General features: G+C 52.0%; 1 protein-coding gene across 6 annotated transcripts in view; it reads right to left on the reverse strand.

Moving 5' to 3' along the window:
- The window catches only part of CTIF (cap binding complex dependent translation initiation factor), a 291,174-nt gene that overhangs the window by 15,210 nt on the left and 248,414 nt on the right, over positions 1-27,550 (reverse strand). The gene's annotated exons all lie outside the window — the stretch shown is intronic.

The following is a 27,550-nucleotide window of genomic DNA, read 5'->3' on the forward strand; positions in this document are numbered from 1 at the left end:
GCCCGGTGACGCAGCAGTGAAGTGTGCACATTCCTCTTCGGCGGCCTGGGGTTCACTGGTTTGGATCCCGGGTGTGAACATGGCACCGCTTGGCACGCTATGCTGTGGTAGGCATCCCACATATGAAGTAGAGGAAGATGGGCACAGATGTTAGCTCAGGGCCAGTCTTCCTCAGTAAAAAGAGGAGGATTGATGGCAGATGATAGCTCAGGACTAATCTTCTTCTCCAAAAAAAAAATAAAAATAAAAATAAAGGGTGGTAGAGGAGGAGGAGCCCCCAAAGGAGGGAGAGGACAGTCAGAGAGCTAAGAGGAACAGGAAGAAGTGATGTTGTGGAAGCCAAGAGAGTTTTAGGAAGTCCAAGGTCAACAGTGTCAAGTGCTCAGAGAGGTCAAGTAAGATGAACAATGACCAGGGCCCCCTGGATTTGGTGATTAGGAGAGCAGGGGCGGCATTTGCTGTGATGACTTCAGTGCAAGGGTAGGGGCAGGTGGAAGCCGGGGTCATGTGGGGTTGGGGAGGGAGGTCGGGAAGTGAAGACACAAAGACGACATCATTTCTTTCTTTTTCCTTGGGTGTTTCTATTCCTTCTTCTCTGTCTTTTTCTCTCCTTCCCTCCTCCCTCTTTCTTTCTTTTGGAACTTGATTACGGAAGAGAAGAAGGGTAGGATGCTAGGAGAAAGAGACTGGCACAGGGTGAAGGGCAATGTTTGTTGAAGTCGGAGAGGGTTGAGCATGTTTAAAGGCCGGAGGCAGAAATGAGTGGGCAGAATGCAAGAAGGATGGGGGGACAATCAGAGGTGAGGAGAGGATCGAGAGCATAGATAAGCCTTAAATAAGAGAAGGGTATCACTACTGAGAACCGGCCAGGAGGGGACAGGGTGGCTCTGGACATAGGTACCCGCGTAAATGCTCGTGCTGCCCAGCTGCCAGTGCAACTACGAAATTAGCGTTGTTTCACGCTCATTACTTACTTTCATCACTGTGTGCCTGCCTGCATTTCAGTCATGCCCAGGAGAAGGGAATTTGCCCCATGTCACTTTTCCACTACCCTAATAAGGAGCCCTGGTACGGCAGCTACAGTCAGATGTCAAGGAAATTCATGGTTCTGACCTGGACTTCAGTCCAAGCTTGTGCCCTGTGGTCTGGCTGCCAGCCCTCCCAACTGAGGTGGGCAGGCGGGCAGGCACCCTAAGTGCGGACCAGGCGCCCCAGAGGGAATAATTAGCCTCCTTCCTGCCGAGCTTGCAAACCGCCCCGTACAAAGTGGCCACAGTAAATGTCACATGGGAGAATGCTTCGTCCCACAGCTGGCCCCAGGGGGTGGAAATGTAATCTGGGGCTCAGAGCAGACACTGAATCCTACAGACACCGGAGCCAGAGGACAGGGCCGTGGCTCCAGAGGCTCCTCTTGGGGGCCGAGTCCTGGCCAGTGGCCTGGACAGGAGGCAAGTTCTATTCATCAAGTCTCCGCAGCTATGAGTTCCCAGGACCCTGGGATGAGGTTTCAAACCCCAGGGATGCTGGCCACGACTGACTTCTGTCAACACCTCCCAGCTTCTCCTTCACTGCCCTTCCCTCCTCCTTGAAGCCTTGCCTGTCCTCTCTGTGGTGCCTTCTGTGTTCACTGCCCCGACGGCCACAGATCTCTCCTAAAGGATGAACAGAGAATGCCTGAGGCAGCTCTGAGGCTTTGGCTTCCAAGAGGGGGTCTCCTTCTGCGTCCTCCGTCCTCACTTGGCTTACGTATTTGAATGCTTGCTCTAGATGTGAAGCTCTGAGCTGTGCGTACATTTTAAGATACACTTTATCCTTAGACCAGTTTGTCTGAGTTAGATGCCATGGTAGGATCTTCATTTATAGCTGCAGAAGCTGATGCCTGGAGACTGAAAGGACTTCCCCAGGAGCACATAAGTGACGGAAAATCAGGACGCAAATGCAGGTCTCATCTGCCTCCACAGTCAAATGACATAATCACTGCCCCATGAGAATGCGCCACATAAGGCTAATGGGGGAAGGTCAGCAAAAAGTGGGGTGACCACACACCCCTGTTTGCCTGGGATGGTTCTGGTTTTCACCTGTCATCCCAAAGTAATTAATGAGGGTGTCCCTTTCTCTCACAAAAGTGTCCTGATTTGGATGGTACATTATATAGTCACCTAGACAAGGGAAGGGGCGCTCAGGGGTTGGGAGCCCCTCAGATTACCTCCTGATGGGTCGGCTGACCTCCAGCCTATTCCACTTCCCTTCCTCATGCCTCAGGGTCCCCGTTCATAAAGTGGGTGAGGGCTCCCGCCCATCTCTGAGGGGTTCAGCAGGTGGGGGCGGGGGAGGAGGACTCTGAAGGTGACAAAGTGGCCCTGCTCCTAGTGAGAGGCGGTTATCATTACAGGAGGTCATGACACCTGCCGCAGGCCTCACCTGAGCCTGCCAGCGCTAACCGCTCCCCAAGGATTGGAGCCGGGAAGGATGGAATTATGGTAGCGGGCACGTGGTCCACCGCTCTCTGCTGGAGTGGCGGGGCCCTGGGGAGAGCGGGCGGAGGAGAGGCAGATGGAGAAGCAGTTAGTCTCCAAGCTTCCCCCGGGAGCTCGGCCAAGAATGCCTGGCCCAGAGGCACTGGGTGTCAGGTGGCACCTGGGACCATTACCCCCCTCACAGCACCCTACAGATGCCCCTCTGAAGGAGTGACCAAATCCTGTGTCTGACTCAGCAGAAAATAGCTCCTGAGACAGGGGAGGGGTTTGGTTGGCTAGGGGCCAGGCCTGGGGCTCAGGGCAGAAGGCAGACGCCCCTCACAGGCCCAGCCTCTTAACTTGAAGGTCTCTCCCGGCGCCCACCAGGCTGGGACCCCCTGGTGGACCGGCACAGGACGAAGCAGGGCACAGGCTGCCATCTGCTCTTGGGGGGCCTCTCCCCACCCTTAGCCCCTGGCCTCATCCTTGGGTCCCCCTACCTCCACCCACCTGAGACCTGGACTTGACCTTGCTGGCTTTGCGAGGAGGGTGTGATAAGTGTCTTGGTGGAGGGAACTAGCTGCCTGCAAAGGCATTTTCCGCTCTCTAAAGTAAACAATCAAACAGGAAATTAATCGAGAAACCCACATCAACGGAAGGTTCAGGTTGTGATTTTCACAGCCCCAGAGCCAGGAAATTCAAAGTTACAGTTCCCATGGCAACTCGCTTGTAGAATCAGCCACTGTTGGGCTGGAATGAGACCTTGAGGGGTCAACTGGGCCAGCCCTCTGCCTCCAGGAAGCGCAGCCCAACGGTGGGTCTGAACGGCTCGGGGTAGACTGCTCTTCTCATGTGGAACACTGAGCCTGGAAAAGTCAGGAGTTGCCCAGCTGGGCCTCTACTCTCAGTTCTCACAGCACCGAGCCTGGTAAACTGGGCGATCAGCTGATATCTTAAGGCTCCAGTTTTCTATGTTCTCATATTCCAAAGATTATTCATATTCCCATATTCTATGAAATGGGAACAAGCCCCAGGCCTGCAGGATGCTCAAGGGAAGGGGCTGTGCGATGCATGCGTATTCGTAGTCATGTCTTCCACCCCTTGGCCTGCTCAGTCCCATCATGGCCACCCCCATCTCTATCTCAATCGCCCCTGAACTTTGTGATTGGCTTTTGGCCCACCCTCTGGTTGTTTTTCCTCCAGGAAAGATCTCAATTGATTGACAGGTCCAAGAGCTTTCAGAGCAGCCACCAAGATGGCTCTGTTTTTTGGACGCTCTTCTCAACCTGCTCCCCCTTCTGGACCAAATACATAATATTGGAATATTAGCTCAATGCACACGTCTTTCACCCCCGCCCCCACTCCCCTGACTGATAACCAGGTAGGTTGAATGGAACCAGAGGCAAGCATTCCTCTTTCAAGTGTGTGGGGGGTTGTGTGTCTTGGGTGGGGTTTTCTTTTGTGTGTGACTAGTGAGGAGTCCCCGCCTGGCAGGAAAAGAGATAAGGGCGGTGGCGCTCACTGAGAAGGAAACAGTCTGGAATCCTTCCCTGAGGGTCACCCTGCCGTCTCACTCACTGGAGAGGGCCACCAATAGCTCGCTGGTCTTATCAGCGTGGTTCTGCAGCCCTGGCCCAGGGACCCTTGTGACAACACTAGCTGAGGTGAGAGTGGGTGCTTCCCGGGCACCAGGCCTGTGGCAGAGGAGGCCAGCCTGCCCGCCCACCGCCAGCCTGGCCCTGGAGCCAGCGCCGTGAATTGAGCAAAGCAGTGGAAAGAGAGAAGTGGCGCCTGCTGGAAAGCAGACAGAGCGTCTCCTTGATTTCCTAACAGGCCCAGCCACATGCCAGGGGCCGGCGGGCCAGCCCAGAGCGCCGGGCCTCGCTTGCGAAACAATCCTTTCTTCCTCTGGGTAAGCTGTCCTGGGCGGCCGAGCCGCTGTCCAGCCACCCAAGTCCCTGGACGAGGTGTCCCCCTCACACCCACCACCTTCCTGCTCTCTCACGTGTTTCAGACATGAGGGTATGGTGGGCAGCTCGGACAGACAGGATGCCTCCTAGGGGTGCAAGAGGCTTGTTTTCATGAAGCCAAAGAAATCGAATTACAAAGAAGGCTGGCAGGCTGATTTCTCTGCAGGCTCAGCGGGAACCGAGGAGGACAGTGCCACAGAGGAAGGGCCCCACTGTGCACAGAGCCCAGGGGCTCCATTCCAGCCCACGGGCCCCCACCTGCTCACGGATCGGGGCACATGGTTATCTACAGGGCTGTGCCAACCCGCCTGTCCTTGAGCCTGGGAAGCAGCTTCTTAGAAGGTTCTTTGTGGTATGCCAAGCTAACCCGGCATCCCTCCCACCAATCTCAGACTTCAGAGGGTACCTGAGTGGGGGAGGGGCCTTGAGGAGCTGCAGAAGGGGCACTCTGGCCGCTTCCTCGTCCACTGAGCGTGGATTCTGAAGAAACCGTTGCTTAAACCATGTCCTCCTCTGCATGATAATCTTGGTGTGCCGTGTTCAAGAAGAATAAATGCCTGCAGTTGCCCTATTAGCAGACAGAGGTGCCAGCCTTCCTGGGGTGGGGTGAGGGGTGTGGAGTTCGAGGCCTCCCCGTGGAAGCTGGGCTGGAGGGCTGTCCTGTGGGTGAGAACTCAGCTGCTCCTGTGGTGGGTTTGGGTGCAAGGCAGAACTGAGGACCAACTGGGCAGGGACAGCTGGGCCTGGGACGATGAAGCAGAGAATAATAGGGCTGTGCTAAAGGCATAATTAGCATTTGTATGCCGAGCAGCAGCCACCCAATAGAGAGGCAGACAGTCCCGGGCTGAGAAAAGGGCCTGGGGCTGCCTGGGGCTGCAAAAGAGGTTCGCTAAACACTCTCTGCCAAGTCTAAGGTTGGAGATAAGAGAATTCAATTGGCACCTGGAAGTTTGGCTTCTCACCCTTAGCAGAATATAAATTTTCATAATGGGGTGACTCTTTTTCAAAACTGAGATGATCTTTTCAGATGGGTGAGCATGCAAGTCAATATTCTGCATTACCCGTGCATTCTTACCGGGTTCAACCGACCAGGCTGCGAGGGGATAAAGTGCTTACTTAGCCTGGTGCTCAGGCGCTCGCTGGCCCACTTCCACCCCTTGGGGCCCTGCATCCCTCTCCCTCCCCTTCCCAGACCTCAGGTCCAGCCAAACCCATCTGTTCACAGGCCTCTGAACCTGTCTTGTCCTCATCTGCCTCGGGCTTCTGCTCCTCATTGTCTCCGCTGGCCATCTCTCACCTTGGCTCCCTTTCCCAGATCCCTGCAGATGGACTGCAAGACCCTTCTCCTCCGAGAAGCCTTCCCTGACCTCCTCCTCTAACTCCCATAGCCAGAAGGCTCTCGACTCACAGCCTGAGGGCAACTATTTGGTTCTACCGAGTTCTAGGTCTAGTGTAGGGTCCACAGAAACCAGGTTTTCCTCACACAGGACTTTGCGCCCAGCCGGCCCTCTCAGAAGACCCGCACACTGGATTTTGCTGGCTGTGGCAAAGCCGCTCAGAAGGGTTCCCTGGGAGGTAGCACCCCCAGCAACACAGAAGCCTGGAGGACTCTTCCTCTAGGGGCTCTGAAGGGAGAGTAACAACTTTTTCATTCATTCATTCATTCAACAAGGAGGCACAAATCTTGTTCTCGCAGATCTGCTGGTCTAGTAGCAAACACAGACATTGCACAAGGAGGTCAGTCATGGGAACCGAGGCTGTAAAGTGAGCCGGTTCCGACTCCGTCACCCACTAATCATGGTGCACAGGTAACCTCTCCATGTCTGTTTCCTCATCTGGAAAGTAGGATTAAATGAGATAATCTACGTGACATCTTTAGAATAGTGTCTGGCACAGTAAGCGCAGCTCCATCAGTGGCAGCTCTTCTCACCAAGCGGCTGCCTGTCGCACAGAACTGAGGGCGCTGCGGGGGTGGCTGACGGAAGGGACCACTGTCACCTGTGCAGGGAGAGGAGGCTCAGGGAAACCTTCCTGGGGGGAGAGAGCTTTCAGCCGACCCTTTAAGGTTGACCTAGGGAGAGGGTGGGATCAGGAGAAGGAGGGAGGGAAGAACATTCCAGACTGTGAGAAAGGTTATCCTGGAGAGTCCTGTGAGCCTGGAGTATACAGAGAGAGGGGAGCAAGGGGAGGATGAGAGTGAGGAGGGGGCTGGGCCCGGACAGAAGGCTGGTGGGATAATTCAGGTGAAAGGTGACCTTGGGCTGGATGAGCGTGGAGAGGGAGAAAAATGGTGGCCAACCCAAGAACTGCATCAGAGCTGCTGCCCACAGACCCTGGGGACTGGCCGGGTGGGGGCTGGTGATGAGAGAGTCAGGGATGGTCTCAGGTCTTTAGCTGCCACAGCCAGGAGGACAGTGGCACCTTCTCTGGGAGGAAAGCAGGTTTAGGGAGCAGGAGATAGGTTCATCCAGACACTCAGAATTTTAGGGGTCTGGGGGTCTGGGGGAGGTGTCAGATGGATGCCCACAGACCTGGAGATGCGAATCTAGAGTTTGTGCAGGTCATGTTTGGGGGCTGCTGCTGCCCTGGGAATCTGCCTGTGACCCCTGCGCCTGGGGCACCACTCTTGGCTTACCACCAGTGGTTGCCCGGGCTTCAGTAAATCCCAAAGGACATGGAGGTCTCCATGCTTCTGGTTAAGGGGCCACCAGATGAAGTTTTGGAGAAAGCTTGAAAGGTGAACACAGTGTCACAGCGAAGGCTCCTATGCTCAACTCTGGAGAAACACCTATCTGTGGAACCCGCCTGTGTCAGCATGGCTATACACTCACGCAGAGACATATTATCTACCTACGTGCTTTATATGAATTGTGACTAGAAAGGAGACTAGCTTCAGGGGAACATACAAAGACCAATCTTACTTCTTTATATTTTCTCCTAGCATTTATGAGAGTGCCTGCCTGCCTGTATGAGCACCCAGGTGAGACACTCTCCAGGTGAGAGCCAAGCCCAGAGTCTCACTCAACCCCTGGGCAGCCCAGCACACCCAACTGGAAAGGAGCATTGGAAAGGAACATTAGAAGCACCTCCTGTGACTTCCTGGTGGGTGCACATCTGCCTCCCAGCAGGCGTTTCATCTGGGATGAAGCAAAGTAGAGCAAAGAGGAGGGCGAGGACCAGTCTGGAGCGATGTTAAGCCCAAGCCCAAAGTGATGCGCATGACAGAAGAGAGGGAAGGTGGCCCTGGAGAGGGCAGATGAGCAGCATATTTGGGGGGGTCAAAGCTACAGGATTTGCAGGCAGATTGGATGTGAGGGGTGGGGTGGGGAAAAGGGGGGAATCAAGGCTAGTCCCTTAGTTTCTGGCCAAAGCAAAATGGGTGGACAGTGGTTTCATGTACCATGACTGAGGCTCGCTGGAGGGATGAACAGCTACGGCCATTTCAGTCTGGAGGCCAGAGGAGTGGTCCTGGCTGGAGATGCATTTGAGAGCCCTTGGCGCAGGTGGTACTTAAAGCCATGAGACCAGATGAGATGGCCCACACCAGGATTCTCAGCCTCGGCACGGCTGACATTTGGGGCCACACAATTCTTTGCTGTGGGGCTGCCTGTGCATGGAGGACAGTGAGCAGTATTCCTGGCTTCACCACCCCACCCCCCACGCTGGATGCCAGTAGTCATGACAACCAAAAACGTCTCCAGACACTGTCAAATGCCCCCTGGGTAACAAAACTGTCCCCAGTTGAGAACCACGGATCAAGATCAGGGATTGATAACCTCCAGCCCTGCCCTTGGCCTGCTTTTGTGCCGGCCAGCGAGCTAAGAATGTTTTCTGCATTTTTAAACAGTTGAAAAAAAATCAAAAGAACAATATTTTGTGACACAAAAATTGCATGAAATTCAAATTTAAGTGTCCACAAATAAAGTTTTGTTGGCACACAGTCGCCGTCATTGGCTTGCATATCATCTATGGCTGCTTTCTCACTACAGTGGCGGCGCCGAGGGCTGAGCCGGCCGCTGGGTTTGGTAATAGGGTGGTCTCGACAGGGACCATGCTTGGCCTGGTGGGGCAGGAGCAACCCAGAGAGACAGCTTGTGAGAGACGATTCTTTGGAAAATTCTGGCTCTAAAGAGAAAAGAGAATGGGGTGGTTCCTGGTGGGGAATGTGGGGTCAGAAGGTCTCCCCTCCTCAGATGGGTTTGCTGGGCTGATAAGAAGAGACGACTAGAGAGAGGGAAGCATGTGATGCGGGAGAGAGGAGAAACCCACGGGAGAGACAGTGCTCCTGAACCAGTGTGCTCAGTAGAGCCACTGCCCTGGCAGACAGGCCACTCAAAATAGGCCAGACCAAGGCAGGTCCATCACGGGCGTGAGAGGCCCGAGACAGCCCTTGGGCACCATGAGATAATTAAAGAAAGCAAAAGTTATGTAAGCACACTTGGCAGTTTGGGTTAAGAAGAAAGATACTTAAATCTGGCGTTCAGATTATTTTAAAATCTTACTCTATTATTTGTGTTTATATATAAGTTACTCTTTCTTCGAGCTGTGTGCTAACTTCATTGGAAAATTATATAGAAAAATCCCCAAGGAGGTGATTTTATACTGGATTTCTACTTTTTTCAGTGGAACATTTTTTTGAGAAGACTTTTCGTTGGTGTATCATGCACGCAAAAACGTGCACAAATCCTAAGCATTTAGTGAGGTGACCCTTCACAAAGGGAATAGACGCGTGCGACCAACGTCCTGACCAAGAGCTAGAAGGTGGGCTGCACCCCCACAGTTCTCTTGTGCCCCTTCTTTTCAGTGACCCTCCTCTAGGCTCACCACAATCCTGCTTATCACCAGAGCTTCGTTTTGCCTGTTTTAAAACCTCCAGGTATTTAAATTGGAAGCAAACACACTGACCGTGCGGGGTGGCCCCCCGCAAGGCCCCTTGCTCACCTGGTGGCAGCTTTGAGAGCTCCCCTGTGCTTGGCTGCCCTCCTCTGGGTTTTCCTTCATAGGACGTCATCTGACTCTGGATTGGCGGGACAGGTACGCTAGTTACAGTTTTTAGGGCGGAGGAAATGGCAGTTCAGATCTGAATGAAGTGTTGTGCAATGGGCCCAAGGCCATAAACCAGGGTCAGCGAGCTGACGTCCAAATCCGGGAATCTGTCCCAAAAGTCCAATGCTCCCTTCTACATTGTGTTTATAGATACGTGTCCTTTACGTTTTGGGGGAATGTGGAACCCTTTGAGGGTCTGATGAAAACGCTGGCACCTCTCCCAGAAAAATGCACATCTACACAGGTTCACAGACATCGCCATACGGTTTCAGTGGGTTCCCAGACCCCAAAGACCACCCAAGGGCTCCAGGTACAAAGCTTTGACATAGGCCTTACACACCCTAACCCAAATCACCAATGGGAATGTCACGGGAGTGTGAGACAGTGCCTGCTTCCACAGGGACAGCCACACAGTCATGGTTTCATGTGTTGCCAGGAGGATCAGATAGCCTGTTTCTGTGGCTATCCAGGCTGTGGCTGGGTGGCTCTGTGGTTAAGGCATAATGCCAGGGTGACCATAAAGATAGCACAAAAGTTCTGCACGATGTGCCGTACACTTGACAGATGTGATCGCTAATCCTTATGGCAACCTTGCAGAGGTAGGAGCTGTTTCCCCATTTTACTGATGGAAAAACTGAGGCTCAAAGAGGTTAAGTAACTTGCTTCAGGTCCCAGCTAGGACCAACAGCACGGGATTCAAAATCACATAAGTGTGACGTGCAAGTCCTCATTCTTTCCATTTCCCTTCTCACGGAGGGGACCTTCAGCTCCCCCCTTGTCCCCGTCCTGTGGGTCCCCGAAGCTGGCAGGGAGTTTCTCTAATGCACACAGCAGGGTGGTCAAGAGAGAGCTGACTGACAGCATGGGGATGCCTCAGTGCGCACCGTCTCCACTCATGGGAAATGACTCACCGGAGCCCTGCCACTTTGGGGCTGCAGGGGACACACACACATTTCCTGTGTCTCAGCTAGCGCCTCGGGCAGTGTGAGCTGGCAGGGCAGATCTCTGAAGGTGGCTAGAGATAGAAAACCACTCAGCTCTGCATCCTGGGACAGAGAGGCCACTCCCTGGGTTCACACGACAGAGCTCTGTCACCTCTGGGGCTCGGTTTTGTCATCTGTAACATGGGGGTGGGAGTCAGACTAGATTCAGAGCTGCTCAGCATGTGGTCCTCCTACAGGCAGCATCAGCACCACCTGAGAAATGGCAAATTCCCCTTTATGACAGGGACTCTCGATTTAATATGCATCCACATCACCTGGAGGGTAATTTCCCAGTGGAGAACCACAGACCTAGATTGGGGTCGGTACACGACAGCCCACCGGCCAAATCTGGTCCACAGTCTGCTTTTTACGGCCCGTGAGCTAAGAATAGTTTTTACATTTTTAAATAGCTGGGGGGAAAAAAAAAATCAAAAGAAGCATAATATTCTGTGACACACAAAAGTGATATAAAATTCAAATTTCAGGGTCCATAAATAAGGTTTTGTTGGCACACAGTCACTCTCGTTCATTTACATCTCGTCTGCGGCTGCTTTCCCAGCACGAAGGCAGAGCTGAGGAGCTTCTGCAGAAACTGTTCTCGTGGCTGCGCACTGCTGCTCAGGGCAGGGCAAGTCACAGGGGTGTGGTTAAACTCCATCCTGCCTCTTGGCCTGCAAAGCTCAAATAGATACTATCCGGCCCTGTATAGAAGTTTGCTAACCTCTGATCTATGGAGAGTGTGAAGGAGAGGAGGGGAGGGGAGAGGAGAGGAGGGCCGTATTTGAGCTAGGATTCCTTCTGGGGAAAAAAAAGGGAGCTGTCAGGGGCTTTTGGAGTCTGTGGGAGTCCTAATCTGTGCTGGATCAGCCCTCGGAATCCTTTACACAGTTGCTCTGAGGGCTGTCTGAAAGGCCCCTCTGACAATCTGCCTGTATGAAAACCCAAATTGCACTTCCAGAGCAGGAGCTGTCGACTGAGAAGCTGCCCCAGACGGCAGGCTCCAGGGACCCTCTGCAAGCTTCAGGCGTGTGGGTATTTTCTGGAGAGTTCGTTCATGGGAGGGGTCGGTCACTTCCCCTACCCCTCCCAAACCCCAGAGCATCTTTTGTTCCTTTGGGGCACACATTTTTCTCTTCCAAGCTCTCCTTCCACAGTCCCTGGAAGGGGAACACCCTACATACACATCCCTCCTACCTAAGAAAGGGGGAGGTGATCTGATGGCACCGCAGGCCTTAGGAAAGTCCTGGGAGTCTGTGGAGGGGTGGAGACGGGGGAGCAGGTAAACGGCGGTGGAGGAGGCATCTGGAGAGAGGAAATGGTAATCAGGAAAAAGGCCTCTTTCCCAGAGGGCCTCGCCCCGCCACTGCCACACCCTAGAATCCACTTCTCCTGCACAGCGAGAGGGAAGAAAGGCTTGTGGCCAGTGGGCCAGTGGCAGCCACCCTCACCAGTGGGTACCTCCACTCCCGGAGCCCACGAGGCCTCCCGCTTGCAGCGTTACCCAAGCAAGTCTCAACTCTGGCCCTGGGATTCCAGGTATTTTCCCAGCCAGCCCCACCTCTTCTAATTGCTTTCCAGTCAGCTAATCCTTGGCCCACGCCCTCAGCTCCAGCCAGGCAAGCCACCTCAGTGTGGCCAGCAGCAGCTTCTGAGACTTCCCATGGCCGGCGTCCAAGCCTGGGGCAGCCTCTCGACTCCCCTTGCCCAAACCACATCCTCCTTGCTCTTCCCCACACCTCAAACTCTCCTCTGACTAACATTTCCAAACCAAGCAGAATGCAGTCCAGCCCAGACCAAAAGCAGCAGACTAATTCATTCCCTACCATCCTCTCTTCCCCGGCGACTGGCCAGCCGCATCCTGGCTATCAGGGGAGAACAATTAGCAAAAAGAGGAGTTGTCCCTACCGTTTAATTCCCAGAGCTAATTGTTTTAAGCAGGGCTTCGGCCTTAATTAAAGGATAATTAGTCAGGGAATGTGTGTTTGCATTTCCACAAGTGTGTTTGCATTTCCTAAGTCTGGCTTTTAACCCTGGGAAACCAGATTCAGCAAATACTTTTATGTTTCAATACCTCTGAGTAAGGGACAAGGTCTTAATTACAGAAATGGCAGTCCTGAGAACAACAGTGTAATCAGAAGGGCAATGAAAGAATGAGCTAATTGTGCCTTCCACGTCCTGGGCCGCGATTTCTGTTTGGCCATTGTGAGGAGGAGCTGGCAGCTGTCTGCCCTCCCAGGGCTGGCCCCCCTCGGTCTGTGGACGCTGTTCTGAGCTCTGTCATGCAGTCTGTCATTCCTGCCACCCACTGTCTTTCTGTCCCCCTTTCTCTGCTTTCCTTCTCTCACCTTTTCTGCCCCTGCTTTCACTCTCTCCATCTTTCTCCATTTTGGGGTCAAAAGGATTCTCTTTTGCAGACCCTACCAGGGAGCTCCAGCCAACCAACCAGCACTAGCCCACTGGCTGTGGTCTCACCTCAAACCACTTTTCTTTGCTTCCGGGTGCTCAGAGAGAGAAGCTATAAAAAATACTTTTGAGGGGCCGGCCCGGTGGCGCAGTGGTTAAGTGCACATGTTCCGCTTGAGTGGCCCGGAGTTTGCTGGTTCGGATGCCTGGTGCGGACATGGCACCGCTTGGCAAGCCATGCTGTGGTAGGCGTCCCACGTATAAAGTAGAGGAAGATGGGCACAGATGTTAGCTCAGGGCCAGTCTTCCTCAGCAAAAAGAGGAGGATTGGCAGATGTTAGCTCAGGGCTAACCTTCCTCAAAAAAAAAAAAAAAAACTTTTGAGATATTGAGGATCCAGATACTTTTGGGATCCAGAACTGTTTCAAAAGCCCGAAGATTCCAGAAGCTAGCTTCCAGACCTATGCTGTCCAGTACAGTGGCCACCAGCCACATGTGGTCTTGAGCACGTGAAATGTGCCTAGGCTGAATGGAGAGGTGCTTTAAGTATAAAATACACACCAGACTTCAAAGACTTTGTACAAAAAAAAGAATGTAAAAAAATCATTGATGCTTTTTAATGTTGACTACATGTTGAAATGATACTTCTTCGGATATACCGGATAACATAAAAGATATTAAAATTAATTTCACCTGTCCGTTTTAAAAAATGCAGCTACTAGAAGCTGTACAATGACACAGTGGCTCATGTTATATTGTACTGGACATGATGCTCCACAGCTGGGATTGTGCTGAGACTGTGAAGGGCTAAGAGTTGTCCTCAGCGTCTGGGACTGTGGGCGTCCTCTTCCACCTGCTCCATTCTCCCACTGTCTGTGCCGTGCTCCCACCTGCTCCTGACCCTCATAGCCCCCTCTTGTGCTCCGTGCATCCTCCTGACTCCTTCTCCTCCTCATGGGGGAGGCAGGAGAGGAAGGCCCTACTACTGTGTCGCATCTCCAGGCCCAGCTGAAGGCCGGCATGGTACACAGCAGGTGCTCACTCGGTGGCCCCTGCGTAACCCTTTCCCCACGGCTCTTGATCCACGAAGCTGTCCCAGAAGCCTGCCCTGACTTCTCGTCATGCTTGTGGCTCTTGGGATTTTGACTCTGGAGAGATGAATTAAATCCCATACAAGGTTTGCAGACTGAAGTTGAGAAAAGATCACTCGGCGAGAATGAAATGTGGGGACAGAACACAGGCGGCTCCACTGGCTGACAGCAGCTTCTACGTGGGTTCACTCATTCTGGGAACACAAACTGCTTCCTTTCAGTTTGATTTGGGGGGAGTGCTTCTCTTTCCTCTCCCATTCCGAGCTCATCTCCAGGGGCCACTACCAGTGAGCCCCACCTGCTCGCTCACCTGCCTCTTTAAGGATTCTGGATTTATCTCCTCCGAGAAGTCTTCCCAGATTAACTCTAGAAGGGCGACTACCATCTCCTGCTCTGCTCAGTGGAGATGTTCTAGTTCATTAATGTATTCAACAGGGATTACTGAGCACCCATTATGCCTGGTACTACTGTTCCGAGCACAGGGGCAAAGGCCACGAAGAGAAGAGACACATGCCCTGCCTTCAGAGAGTTTCCACTCTAGTGAAGGAGACGGAAAACAAGCAGATCAACGAAGAAAATTCTCTGTGAAAGCCAGAAACGAGCGAGGGCTATGCAGAAAAAGAAAGCAGGCTGCAGGGGTATGGTTAGGGAGGGCCCTGTGAGGAAGTGACATCCTGTAAGGACAACTGAAGGGGGCGATCTTCCAGGAGGAATGACAACGGTAAAGGCCCTGAGACTTCTTTTACTGTGTTCCTTCATATTCGTTCTCACGAAGACGCACTTCATTTTATCTGATATAAATATGCTGCTCACTGCTCCCTTTATTCCACATCTTTTGTTTTACTTATCTATTTTTATTTATTTATTTATTTTGGTGAGCAAGATTGGCCTTGAGCTAACATCTGTTGCTAATCCTCCTCTTTTTGCTTGAGAAAGATCATCCCTGAGCTAACATCTGTGCCAATCTTCCTCTATTTTGTATGTGGGATGCTGCCACAGCATGGCTTGATGAACGGTGTGTAGATCCACGCCCGGGATCTGAACCTGCGAACCTTGGGCCACCAAAGTGGGGCACGAAAACTTAACCCCTGCGCCACCTGGCCGGCCTCCATATCTTTTGTTTTTCATGTCTTTGTTTTGTGTGTCCTGCTACAGGGAAGGGAGGAAGTCAACTTGTAATTAGCAAATCTACAAATGTGGTTTAACCCTCATCCCGACAAGGAACTGAGAGCTAGACAGGGTGAGCTGTTGGAGTCTGTCTGGCTCCTGAGTCCGCCTTCTTCCCCCCGACCCTTCTCTTCCAGCTACAAGAAAGGCTGATCCCAGCAGTTTCTTCTCATAGGGGCTGGCCCAGGCCAACTGCTACCTACTGATGGTTGCTGGCTGCAGTTGATAACGGAGCCATCAGTAAGGAACTGGGTTCTAGCTAGGTCTGGAGGTGGGGAGACATGATGAGGAAAGGTGGTTCCTGATCTTGTCTGGCCTGGGCCGACAAGTGCTGCCGAAACCTTAGGACAGCGTCGAGTGGAGTGGCATCAACTGCTGAATTTAAATGGTCCCAAGAGGTGGAGCAGGTTAAAGAAGAAAATCATTGTGGGTCCTGGAGAGAGCTGCGTGTAAAATGCACCAGCTCCCAGCACAGGGCGCTTGGTTTTTTCCACTTCTTCTTCCAAGCAGACAGTGGCTCTGTGGGACAGGGACCACGCACAGCATGCTCAGGCCCAGGCCCAGGCCCCAGCCGCCGGCCCAGAGCTTGGCACCCAAATTGTTGAGCGGAAGGTACCCGAGGGGGGCATGAAGGCTGCGATGGGAGGATGGGCAAATCACGGGGAGGCGTTTGGTGGGAGGCGCTGAGGGGTCCAGGCCAGGCTTCAATGGGACCACTTACATCCTCCCTGTGGGTGGGAAACAGGCAAACTTTGTTTTTTTGACTTCTGGGTTATCTGAAGTTACTGGTGGCCATTTTTCACCCCCACAGAGCCTGGGTTCTTATCTTCTAAATATATAGGTCACTCCCTCTCTCTCCCAGCCAATCCCTCCACCCGGACCTACACACACGGAAAGTGCCCCGGCCTGTCTCCCGTCGTGCTCCCAAATTGGCTGAGCAGACTCTGACATCAGCCTACTGGGAAACCGCCACTGGGCGGAGGAGAAGGGGAGGTGGGGGAGGGCATCCTACTTTTTTGTTTTGAAACCCAAAGCACTTAAAAATCTAGACGGATGCACGTGCGTGTGTGTATGTATATATGTGTGTCTGTATCTTGTACACACAACACCAGCAAGAAACAATTTATGCTCTACCGTCCATCGCCAGCGTAGAAAAAAATCGCATCCGGGCCCCTCCCCGCCAAAGCCTTCAGCTCCTCCCAGTCCCCGCCCGCCTTCAGCGCGACTCCGCAGAACGCAGGGGCCTCTCGAAGTTCAGACATTAATTACTGAGTTGGAATATTTTTCAAAATTACAAGGCATGGCCCCAGGAGATACGAGGAAGGAGGAGGAGAGCGCGGAGCGGGGAGGCGGGGAGGGAGAGTCTGCCCCAGCTGCGGAGGCGGGTCTGGAGGCTGGGGCGGGGGAGGCCCCCTGCCTCCTGGAAGAGCCCCCCACCCCGCCCCGCCAAGCCAGGCGCCCCCTGCAGGCGGCGCTGGGATAAGGAGGGAGAGTTAGAGCTCCGTCTCCGGGCCGGCCGAGGGGGCGTGAGTGGGGGAGGGGAAGAGATGCCGGGGGAAAGGGATGCAGGACTTTTGTTTTTGGTCCTGAGCAGAAAAGTTTAGACAACTGTACCTCTCACCTCCCCACCCGAGGCCTTAAACGTAGAATTCCTGCTAGAAAATGGGTATGTTAATGAAAACTGTTTTCAATGAAAGGGAGATAGATCAAATCATATCCCCTCTATAATTAGGATTGATGGCGCTGAAGACTCCCTGGGAGGAAACTGAAAAGACTGGCCGCACTTCAGTCTAACTTTTTAAAAATGCCGCATATTTGATGTTTAAGAAAAACTGTTCCCGCCTATATATCCTTTATATGGCTACCTAATTCGCAGAGAGCCACGTCCTCTCTGAATCTCTAAATTTTAGAGAAAGCACCCAAAGCTTGCAACCACCACCGCCTTCCAAAAGGGAATTGAAGAGATGTCTTCCTGAAGCCATGCTGAGATGGGCTTGGAAATCTCTCGAGTTTTAAGACTGTTTAAAAACGGTTCTGGCGTGGAGACTGGTCTCCCTTTGGAAACCAGTGTCTGGTGGAAGCTGGTATTTTTATAACTCCAGGCTCTCTATCAGATCCTGTGTTACCATGGTTGCTAAGGGGAACACTGGCTTCAAATTTCACATTTCAGTTTGCAGAGTCTGGCTAAGGAAGCAGCACAGTTAAAGGGTGGGGGTTGGGGGAGGGTCTGGGAGTCCGCGTGGAAGGGAGACTCCAGTTTTTTCTTGAGGAGGTCCAAGATCCCGAAGCTTCAGATGGGGGTGCATCAATGTGTTCGTGTGTGGGTGTTTGGGGGGACCTGTCTGAACAGGTCAGGGGCATCACACCCCAGAGTGACTTGGCTGCCAAGGGGAAGAGGGGGACAACAGCTCTGGAGGGGACAAAACCGTGCGGAGTTATTTGGCGGAGGCTACAGGAATGGTTGCTTAAGCTGGGGTATTCCTAGCAGCAGCTGCTGGACCTGGAGGAACGCTCGGCCGAACCAGTGCCCAGGGGCTGTGTACCTGTCCGTGGGAAGGCGACATTCTCAGAGGATCATTCCAGGCGGAGTCTGTGCCTAAGATTAGGGCTGGAATAAACTGTTCATGGAGAAAGGTTCTCCTGAATTTTCAAGCTTCGTTACAGCCCTTCACTTCCCACTTAGTCTTTTTGATTGACTGTTACAGTAAGAACAAATTTAAAGGCGGCAGGAGTCGAGGAATGTTCTCTGCTAAGATGCCCTTACCAGGCAGATCTCCCTGTTTCATCTACCGTCTGGGCTTCCACATTCCCGCTTCCCACTCTCACCTTATTTTGAGCGATGCTCTTTCCATCATGTACTGAGCTACCTTCAGGTCCCTCAGGCCAGGGAGCACCCAGATTTATTTGACTTTGTAATCTCAGCACATTTCTATCAGGAAACGTGTCTAGGGGACTTTTCAGCTCAATAAAGAAGTAGCATTTTTCTCAGTGTTTGTTGAGTGAATAAACAAACTCTCCATTACGCTTTCCATGGTGTTGCTCTCTGGTTTAAGAACTTTCAGAGGTTCTCAGTATCATCCCGTGTCTGCCAGAATGCCTGTGCTGGCAGCCGGTATGCGCCCATAATTCACCCATTGGGCCCTCTACCACGCGGACACAGATGGCCATGCACATTCTGGCCTCCACACCTCCACTCAAACTTTTCTTCCTGGAGGCCTTTCTCCTTTTCCACCAATACCTGTCTGAAGCCTGCTTCCCCTTAAGCTCTAGCTCCCCCTTCCCTTTGCCCCCAGTAGCTGCCCACACTCCTAAACAGCCGCACCTCTGTATTTGCACAACCCATCGTAAATGTTCATGGCCGCTGAATTCCTGTGGATGCGGTAGATAAGTGGATGGTACGCCTTTTGGGGGAGGGTCACCATTTATACTCCCTCCTTCTGGTGCAACTAGGAAACTCTGCAGTTCAGTAAGAGAGCAGCATCGTCTTAAACCGAGTCACTGCTGATGAATGAACGTAGAGTCCCAAGTAAAATGCATTCAGGGTGACGCGAGAGGTGAGACCCAGCCTACCCTCCAGGTACCAAGGAAAGGTTGAAATGATTTCAAAGCCACTAAGAAGAGGTCACAAGGCATTAATACAACCACCTGGCAGAGGACGTGTGCAGAGAGCAGGCATGGCAGCCCTGTGCGGATGCTCGTTCTATAGGATGTTCTGGGAGGAGTGGCTCAGGGCGGGATGCCGTGGGAAGTGAGCCTGGCCTTGAAGGTGGGCAGAGGAGGAGGACGTAGTGCTCAAGGCAGGAGGGATGCGAGAGGCCTTCTGCGGAAGCACAGTAGGACAGCGTGGCTGGGGCCATCACGGACTCACGAAATGCTCTCCAGGAAAGGGGGCTGTGTTTGGTTGGGGAGCCTTGGTGCCCAGGCAGGAGAACGGACCTTACTTTCTGGGCCTGTCTGTGACCTGATGCTTCTCTTGAGCGGTGGCTGGAATACGGTTTGCTTTCGACAGAGATACACAACATGCCAGCTCCTTGAGGGGCTGACACACACTGCTTGCTTTACATGAACTTCTCACTTACGTTAAGCCTTGAAACAAACCCACACGGTGAGCCTTATCCCCATTAGCCCCATGTTACAGATAGAAAACTGAGGTTCAGAAAGATTAATGACGTAGATTAAAGCCCCACAGCTAGTTAGTGGCAGAGGTGGGATTCAAACTCAGGTCCCTGTGGCTCCTCCAGCTGTGCCCTCCCTGAGCGCTCTCTGCTCCTCAGTGGCCGCTCACTGACTGCACCTGAGATGCAACTGCTCGTGTCTCCTAACCTCCGCGGCCCAGTGGAGTCACATGGAGAGCTTAAATCTTGTTTTTTGCCCTTCAAACCCCATCCCCAGAAAGTTTGCTTTAATTGGTTGAAGGAGGGGTCTGAGAATTTGCGCTTTTGTAAAAGCTTCCCAAGGTGCAGGGTTGAGCCCTGGGCTACAGGGAGGATGATTTCAAAACTCTGTTCCCCATTAGGGCCCATCGGTACCCCAGGCACAGCCGACCTCAGCATCTTCTGGCCACCGTGGGCCCTGCCCTGGCCCCAGCCGGGCAGCTGAACCCAGCCCCGTCTCCTGCTCTAGGGGAGGGAGGCATGGTCCCACTGGAAAGGTACCTCGGCTTGACTCTCTTAGCCCTGTGAAATAGCAGAGGATCTCCACCCACACTCACTTCATCTCAGCCTTTTCCGAGGTCAGAATTCCCCCGGAGCCAAAACAATGTGAGCAATTGAATGCACGCTCACGCAAAAAGTTAAAAAAGTGGCTCTCTCATTGTTGGCCAAGCGATTTCATTTCCTGAGAAGCCCTACTGCTGCCCTCTGTGTTCTCCTCCCGAGGAGCCCAGCCAGTTGCATCCCTGGGGGGCGCCCCTTGGAGACACCCCTCAGAGGCACCTGCCTCCTCCCTTTGGAAGGGGTTTCTGGGGTCTGGGGGTGGGGGTGGGGTGGCGAGGAGAGCAAGGGAGCCAATCAGAGGGAGAGGTTGCTGAGGGTCAGAGCTGGCGTGCAGAGGGATGAGAGGTTCCTGACAGTGGCACCCCCCCTCCCTTCCTCCTTGCCTCTACTCCTGACCTCTGGCTATGGCTGCCCAACTCGGAAGAGGGCAGAAAGATGGGAATCACTGGTAGAGATGGGCTGGGAGGATTGCACTGGAGAGAGAAAGGATAAGAAGGAGTGGAGAGAAACATGCCCAGGGTGCATGGGAAAGTCTGCTCAGAGGAAACAGGTGTAAGGGGTTAAAAGCCACTCCTGCATCCCCCACCAGAGGAATTTTTGACAGAGCTCTTGAAGTCAGGGGCCCAGAGAGAAGCATTCAGTGGTAACCTGGAGGAGTCTAGCAAAATCACCACTGGGTCACGGAGGTGACAGAGGAGCGGAGGGGGCAGAGGGTGTTGTAGGGTCAGGAAAAGGTGGGGGGGAGGGGAGGAGGATGGTGCTGGGCGAGCCAGACCTGAAGCCTGGCAGGTCGGCTCCTGCTGAGGTAGGGGATGACGACACCCTCAGCTCAGGCCACAGACACTAATTATACTCCTCCTGTGTGTGGAACCCTCGCAGTCACAGTTTGGCTGAGGACTTTGGCAGGATGATGGGGTCCTTAGAATGCTATTAAAAAAGAGCTCGAGGGAGGTCTTTCCATTTGCTTGTGTCTTCTTTCATTTCTGAACATTGCAAAATATTGATGAAAGTGTACAAGTCTTTTCCTTAGTTAAGTTTATTCCTAACTGTTTTATTCTTTCGGATGCTATCATCAATGGGGTCGTTTTCCTAATTTCCTTCTCAGATAGTTTGCTATCAGTGGATAGAAATGCAATTGATTTTTGCATGTTGATTTTGCGTCCTGCAACTTTACTGAATTCATTTATTAGTTCTAACAGTTTGGTGTGTGTGTGGAGTCTTTAGGGTTTACTCTATAGAAGATCAAGCTATCTGCAGAGACAATTTTACTTCTTCCTTTCCTCTTTGGATGCCTTGTTTTTCTTTTTCTTGCCTAATTGCTCTGGCTGGGACTTCCAGCACCACATTGAGGAGGAGTGGTGAGAGTGGGCGCCCTTGTCTTGTTCCTGATCTTGGACTGGAAGACTTACCATTGTTAAAATGTCACTACTACCCCAAGTGACCCACAGATTCGATGAGACCCCTAGCAAAATTCCAATGGCATTATTTGCAGAAATAGAAAAAAAAATCCTAAAATTCATATGGAACCACAAAAGGCTTCAAATAGCCAAAACAAGTTTGAAACAATTTGAAAAAGAACAAATCGGGAGGCATCACACAGCCTGATTTCAAAATATATTACAAAGCTACAGAAATTAAAACAGACATATAAATGGATGGGACCGAATTGAGAGCCCAGAAATAAATCCATGCATATATGGTCAACTAATCTTCAACAAAGGTGCCAAGAAAACATAATGGGGAAAGGATAGTCTCTTCAACAAATGGTGTTGGGAAAACTGGATATCCACATGCAAAAGAATGAAACTGGACCCTTATCTTACACCATATACAAAAGTCAACTCAAAATGGATTAAAGACTAAAACATGGGGCTGTCCCCATGGCGTGTACTGGTTAAGTTCAGCACGATCCCTATTGGTGACCCAGGTTCATGGGTTTGGATCCTGGTTATGGACCTACACCACTCATCAGCCATGCTGAGGTGGTGTCCCACATATAAAAAAGTGGAAGAAGATTGGCATAGATGTTAGCTCAGGGCTAATCTTCCTCAGCAAAAAAAAAGAAAAAGAAAAAGAAAAAATTACTAAAACATAAGACCTGAAACTAACTCCTAAAAAAAAAATAAGGGAAAAGCTTCATGAAATTGGTCTTGGCAGTGATTTCATGGATATAACACCAAAAGCACAAAAGCAAAAATAGACAAGTAGGACTATATCAAACAAAAAGCTTCTCTGCAGCAAAGGAAACAATCAGTAGAGTGAAAAGGCAACCCAGAGAATGGAAGAAAATATTTGCAAACCATAATCTGATAAGGAATTAATTTTCAAAATATATAAGGAACTCCTACAACTCAAGAGCAAGAAAACTAATAACTGGGTTTAAAAAATGGACTAAGGGGGCTGGCCCCGTGGCCTAGTGGCTAAGTTCGTGCGCTCCTCTTCTGTGGCCCAGGGTTTCGCCAGTTCGGATCCTGGGCGTGGACATGGTACCGCTCATCAAAGCCATAACTAGAAGGACCCACAATTAAAAAAAATATACAACTATGTACTGGGAGGCTTTGGGGAGAAAAAGGAAAAATAAAATCTTTAAAAAAAAAATGGAGGTTGGCTCCGTGGTTGAGTGGTTAAGTTCGTGCACTCCGATTTGGCGGCCTGGGGCTTCACCGATTCGGATCCTGGATGTGGACATGGCACTGCTCATCAGGCCATGTTGAGGCGGTGTCCCACATGCCACAACTAGAAGGACCCACAACTAAAATATACGACTATGTACTGGAGGGATTTGGGAAGAAAAAGCAGGAAAAAAAAAAAAGAAGATTGGTAACAATTGTTAGCTCAGGTGCCAATCTTAAAAAAAAAAAAGGGCTAAGGACTTGAGTGGACATTTTCCCAAAGAAGACACACAAATGGCCAATAGGTATATAAAAAGATGCTCAATGTGACTAATCCTCAGGGAAATGCAAATCAAAACCACCTCACACCTGTTAGGATATCTATTATTAAAAAAAACACCCCGAAGACAAAAAGTGTTGGTGAGGATGTGGAGAAATTAGAACTCTCGTGCACTGTTGGTGGGAATGCAAAATGGTACAGCTGTATGGAAAACAGTAGAGAGGTTCCTCAAAATTAAAAATAGAACTACCACATTATCCAGCAATCCCAGTTCTGGGTATTTATCCAAAAGAATTGAAGTCAAGATCTCAAAGAGATATTAGCATTCCCATGTTCATTTCAGTGCTGTTCACAGTAGCCAAATGTGGAAATAACTCAATGTCCATTGACAGATGAATAGATGTAAAAATGTGGTATATACATACAAGGGAATACTATTCAGCCTTAAAGAGAAAGAAAATTCTGCAACATGTTACAACATGGATGAGCCTGGAAGATATTACGCTAAGTGAAATAAGCCAGTCACAGAAGGACAAATAAGCATATTTCCACTTATATGAGGAATCTAAAATAGTCAAACTCATAGAAGCAAAGAATAGAATGATGGTTGTCAGAGAGGGGGGGGAGATGGGGGGAGTTGCCAGTCACCGGGTACAAAATTTCAGTTATGCTGGATGAGTAAATTCTGGAGATGTGCTGTACAACAATGTGCCTGGAGACAATACTTTATGTACAATTAAAAATCTGTTATGAGGGTAGATCTCACGTTAAGTGTTCTCAGCACAATAAAATTTAAAAAATAGTAAAGAATTAAAAAGAGTTTATGAGGCACATAAGAGGTGTAAACAGGAGAGCAAGGAGACTCACACAGCTTCGGGTCATCAGTAACTCTCTTCAGTCACTTTGAAAACCATCTTGGCAGAAACCACCTGCGCTGTTTTTTTTTTTGAGGAAGATTAGCCCTGAGCTAACATCTGCTGCCAATCCTACTCTTTTTGCTGAGGAAGACTGGCCCTGAGCTAACATCCATGCCCATCTTCCTCTACTTTATATGTGGGACGCCTACCACAGCATAGCTTTTGCCAAGTGGTGCCACGTCCCTACCTGGGAGCTGAACCGGCAAACCCTGGGCCACTGAGAAGTGGAACATGTGAACTTAACTGCTGTGCCACTGGGCCGGCCCCCATGTGTTCTTAAACAATAAAAGGGCTCACTAAATATTATTCTACTCCATCGCTCGAAGAAGGATCTCTGAGTGGTACATGTTATTTATGGCAAAAGCAGAATCAGTTCCACAAAGATCTACTTGGTTTCTGCTGTGCAGCTGGCAGTGAGTTACGAACAGAGAATGGAACAAGAATAGCCGTGGCTCTGCCTTCAGGGCAGTGAAGCAGGATGGTTAGGAGCAGCGACTCCAGCGGTCAGACCTGGATTCCAATATTGAGTCTGTTGCCCACAGGCTGTGTGGCCCTGAGCAAAGCTGCCTGACCCCTCTGTTCTCTGGAAAATGGGGATGAAAATCTTCAGGGTGTTGTCTGAGTTAAAAGAGAAAAGAATGCACGATGTGCTTTGGACAATGCCTTGCATGTGGTGCGATGTGCTATTATCATTATTAAATACCACTGTCAGGTGACGTGAAAAGGATGGAGCTGTAAGGATGGAGTGCCCTGCCTCGCTCAGGAGGGAGCTGCCAGTGTGCTGGGCTGGGGGCAGGGGCAGGGGTAGGGGAGCTTCCTGGAGGAGGTGACTTCAGCTGGGCTTGGGAGGAGGCGTTAGCGCCAGGAAGAGGCAGAATCCAAGGATGGAGTCCGAAGTATCAAGCCTGGCTAACCGAGAGAACACTTAATTCAACTAGGTCAGAGTGTGGCAGAAATGTCCAGGGGACAGGGGATGCCCAGGGCAGGGTGGCTTTCAGCAAGCTGGGGGTCCTCCAGCCTGAAGGGACCCGCCCAGGGGCTGAGTGAGCCCTGGGTCCAGTGAAGGTGGCCTCCTTGAGCATGAGGACCCAAGACTGGGGCCAGGCTGTAAGGATTGTGTATTTTACCCTTAGGTTTGTTCTAATGAGACTGTTCACACCAAGATGGCCTGTGGGTTTGTATCTGACTCAGGGGCATAGAGGAAAGAGGAGTGGGGAAGCCATGGGAGAGCGGTGGGGAAGCCATGGGAGAGCGGTGGAGAAGCAGAGGATGGGGTGGGTGGCCCATGACTGGGAGCCAAGGCCATAAGGTGAGTTCCGGGGCTGCTGCCTGGCTGCAGGGAGGCAGGAAGGGTGGGTCTGGGCCCCGGTGAAGACCTGGGCTGAGCAGGAGGGCTCCGGGGTGCAGCTCCGGCCACATCTTGTTGGACGGGCTTGAGGCATGACTGGGACGTGTCTAGAGAGGGCAGCTGAAAATGCAGGCCTGGGGGGTGGTTCTGGGAATTGGGAGGACCCCAGGGAGGAGTAGGCCCTGGAGATCTGGGGTCATCCATCTGCATGGCCCCAGGGGAAAAGCCTAAACCTTTCCAGCATGCAGGGAGGCAGCAGCACTGTCTTCGGCTTCCAGAAACTTCCTGGAGAAGGCTCCATCTGCTTTGGGGATGTCGGTCAGGCCTCGGTGTGAGTGTGTGGGGTGAGGTAGGGGAGGGAGCAACTGGCTCTAAGAATTAAGACTGTCCAGGGAGCTGGGAAAGGTAGTCTGTCCAAAGGGCACCGCTTTATGTCCGCATCTTTCTTAAGGCTCTGTTTTGGGGAAGCCGAGTTCTCTATTGGAAACAGACTGGGATCAGGAGTTCAGGAGCTCCAGGCCAGCTCCGGCATGGACCAACTGTGTGTCCCTGGGCAGGAACTCAGCCCCCAAGCTCCCTCTAAGGTTGGGCGCGTGCCCAGGCCCTAAGTCAGACTGGAGGACGCCCAGCCGTCTCGTCTGAGAGCTGCCCTGCCCTAGAACCGGTCCCAGGGGCATTTTCTTCCACATTCCGACCTCGTTGCCCTAGTGTGCTCAGCTCTCTCTCCAGGCCACGTCCTTCTCCCTAAATCCTTGCGGAGTAAGCAGCATGCCCCCCCCTTTACAGATGAGGAACCGAGGCTCAGAGCAGGTGAACTCTCCCCCAGATGGCACAGGTAAAACACAGCAGAGGCAGGATTTGAACGGAGGCAGCAGCCTGGCCCGAGGGCCGATGCTTTTGAATCGTCTCACTATGTGGCTTCAAGCATATAGCTTGGAACATGGGGCTCCGGTTTCCCCTTTTACAAAATGGTGAAAGCCACTGATGATTTATTTACTCCTCGGGTTTACCATGAGCATGGCGAGGGGCTGTGTGTGTGACACTGTCCGGGAAAGATTAAGGCATCAAGCAAGCGTGCATTAGGACAGGCTCCCTGTTTCTGGTCTCTGCAGACCGCCTGTCACCTTCCGGATCTCACACCAGAAAGTTCGCACCACCTCGGGCGGTGTTAGAAGTGTCCCCGCAGCCAGGCCAGCGCTCGGCTGTAGCCCTCTTCCTGCTCCGGGGAGCAGGTGACGGCGGCACCAGGAGGGGCCCAGATCACACAGAGGGAACGTGTCAGGGCAATCCAGGTCACTGCCCTGAAACAGTGCTGCTCCCTGCCTCAAGCTGGGATGTCAGGGGCCCAGGGCAACTCAGGCAGGGATGGAAGGACCCCAAGAGGCCATCCGGGCCAGTTCTCAGCCTCCGCATCATCCCAAAAGGATGCAAATGGCAGAACTATGGCCCTTCTTGGTGCTGCTTCTGAGCTTAAGACATTTGAACGTGAAATAAAGTTGGGAGAGGCCATTGTCTGAATCCAAGAAACAAGTCGCACTTGTTAAGAATATGTTTGCTACGTGGGGTGGCAGAGAATCATGGGTTCACAAAGCGCCCAAGAGAGGCCTGTATGCTCTGTTTCATGAGCATTCACGTGGTCTCGAACAAGTTCGCCGTTTTCCTATAAATGGGTGCTTCGAAAACATTTACAAAGACCCCCTCCCGTCTCTGAAATCGCTCTATTACCTTCTTTCTTTCAAAAACACAAAAATGTCCCCTGACCCCACAGGTCCCCCTTCCCCGCTGCCTCTCACAGAAACACTTCTCCAAAGACTTGTCCACACCCATGTCCTCGTGTCCACCGACTCCTCAGTGTGGCCCAAGGTGGCTGCCGTGCTCACTCCACTGACACCACAGGCTCCTGACCTCCTTGTTCCCAAACCCAGGCCACTTCTCTGTCCTGGTCCTATTGATTCCCCAGAGGCTGCTCCTCCCTCCGTCCTGGGGCCAGCTGCTGAGGGCGGGACAGGAGGCACAGGAGAAGTGGGGCTGGCCCGGCTCCCGCTCTGTTGAAGGAGTGCTGTGGTGATTCTCGAGCTCTCCTGGAGCCTTCTCTGACCTCCTGGCTTGCCTCCTCCCTCCCGGCCGGCCGCTCCTCATCTGCCTCCGGCTGGCTCCAATCCTCTCTTCTATCTACACCCTCTCCCTGGGTGACCCCATCCAGTCCCCAGCCTTGAGCACCAGATACTCACTGACGCTTCACACAACACTCAATGCCGTGTCCCCAGGGCTGACCTCTTCTTGATTTTCAGACACTTCTACCGCGGCACAGCTCCCGGGGGATGACCAACAGGTCACCAAACACAAAAAACGGACTCCTGGTTTTCGTCCCCACTCTGTTTCTCTTCCAGCCTTTATCATCCCAGAAAATGGTGCCAGCAGCCTGGTAAACCAGGAGCCCACATCCCTTCCTCCTTCTCTCATATCATGTCAGCAGGTCCTATTGGGTCTAACTCAAAAATATAACTGGAATGCAAACAGCCCCTCGCCCACCCACGTCTGTGTTCCGAGCCACCAACCTCT

Source organism: Equus asinus, chromosome 7, assembly GCF_041296235.1.
Source record: "Equus asinus isolate D_3611 breed Donkey chromosome 7, EquAss-T2T_v2, whole genome shotgun sequence".
Classification (NCBI taxonomy): Eukaryota; Metazoa; Chordata; class Mammalia; order Perissodactyla; family Equidae; genus Equus; species Equus asinus.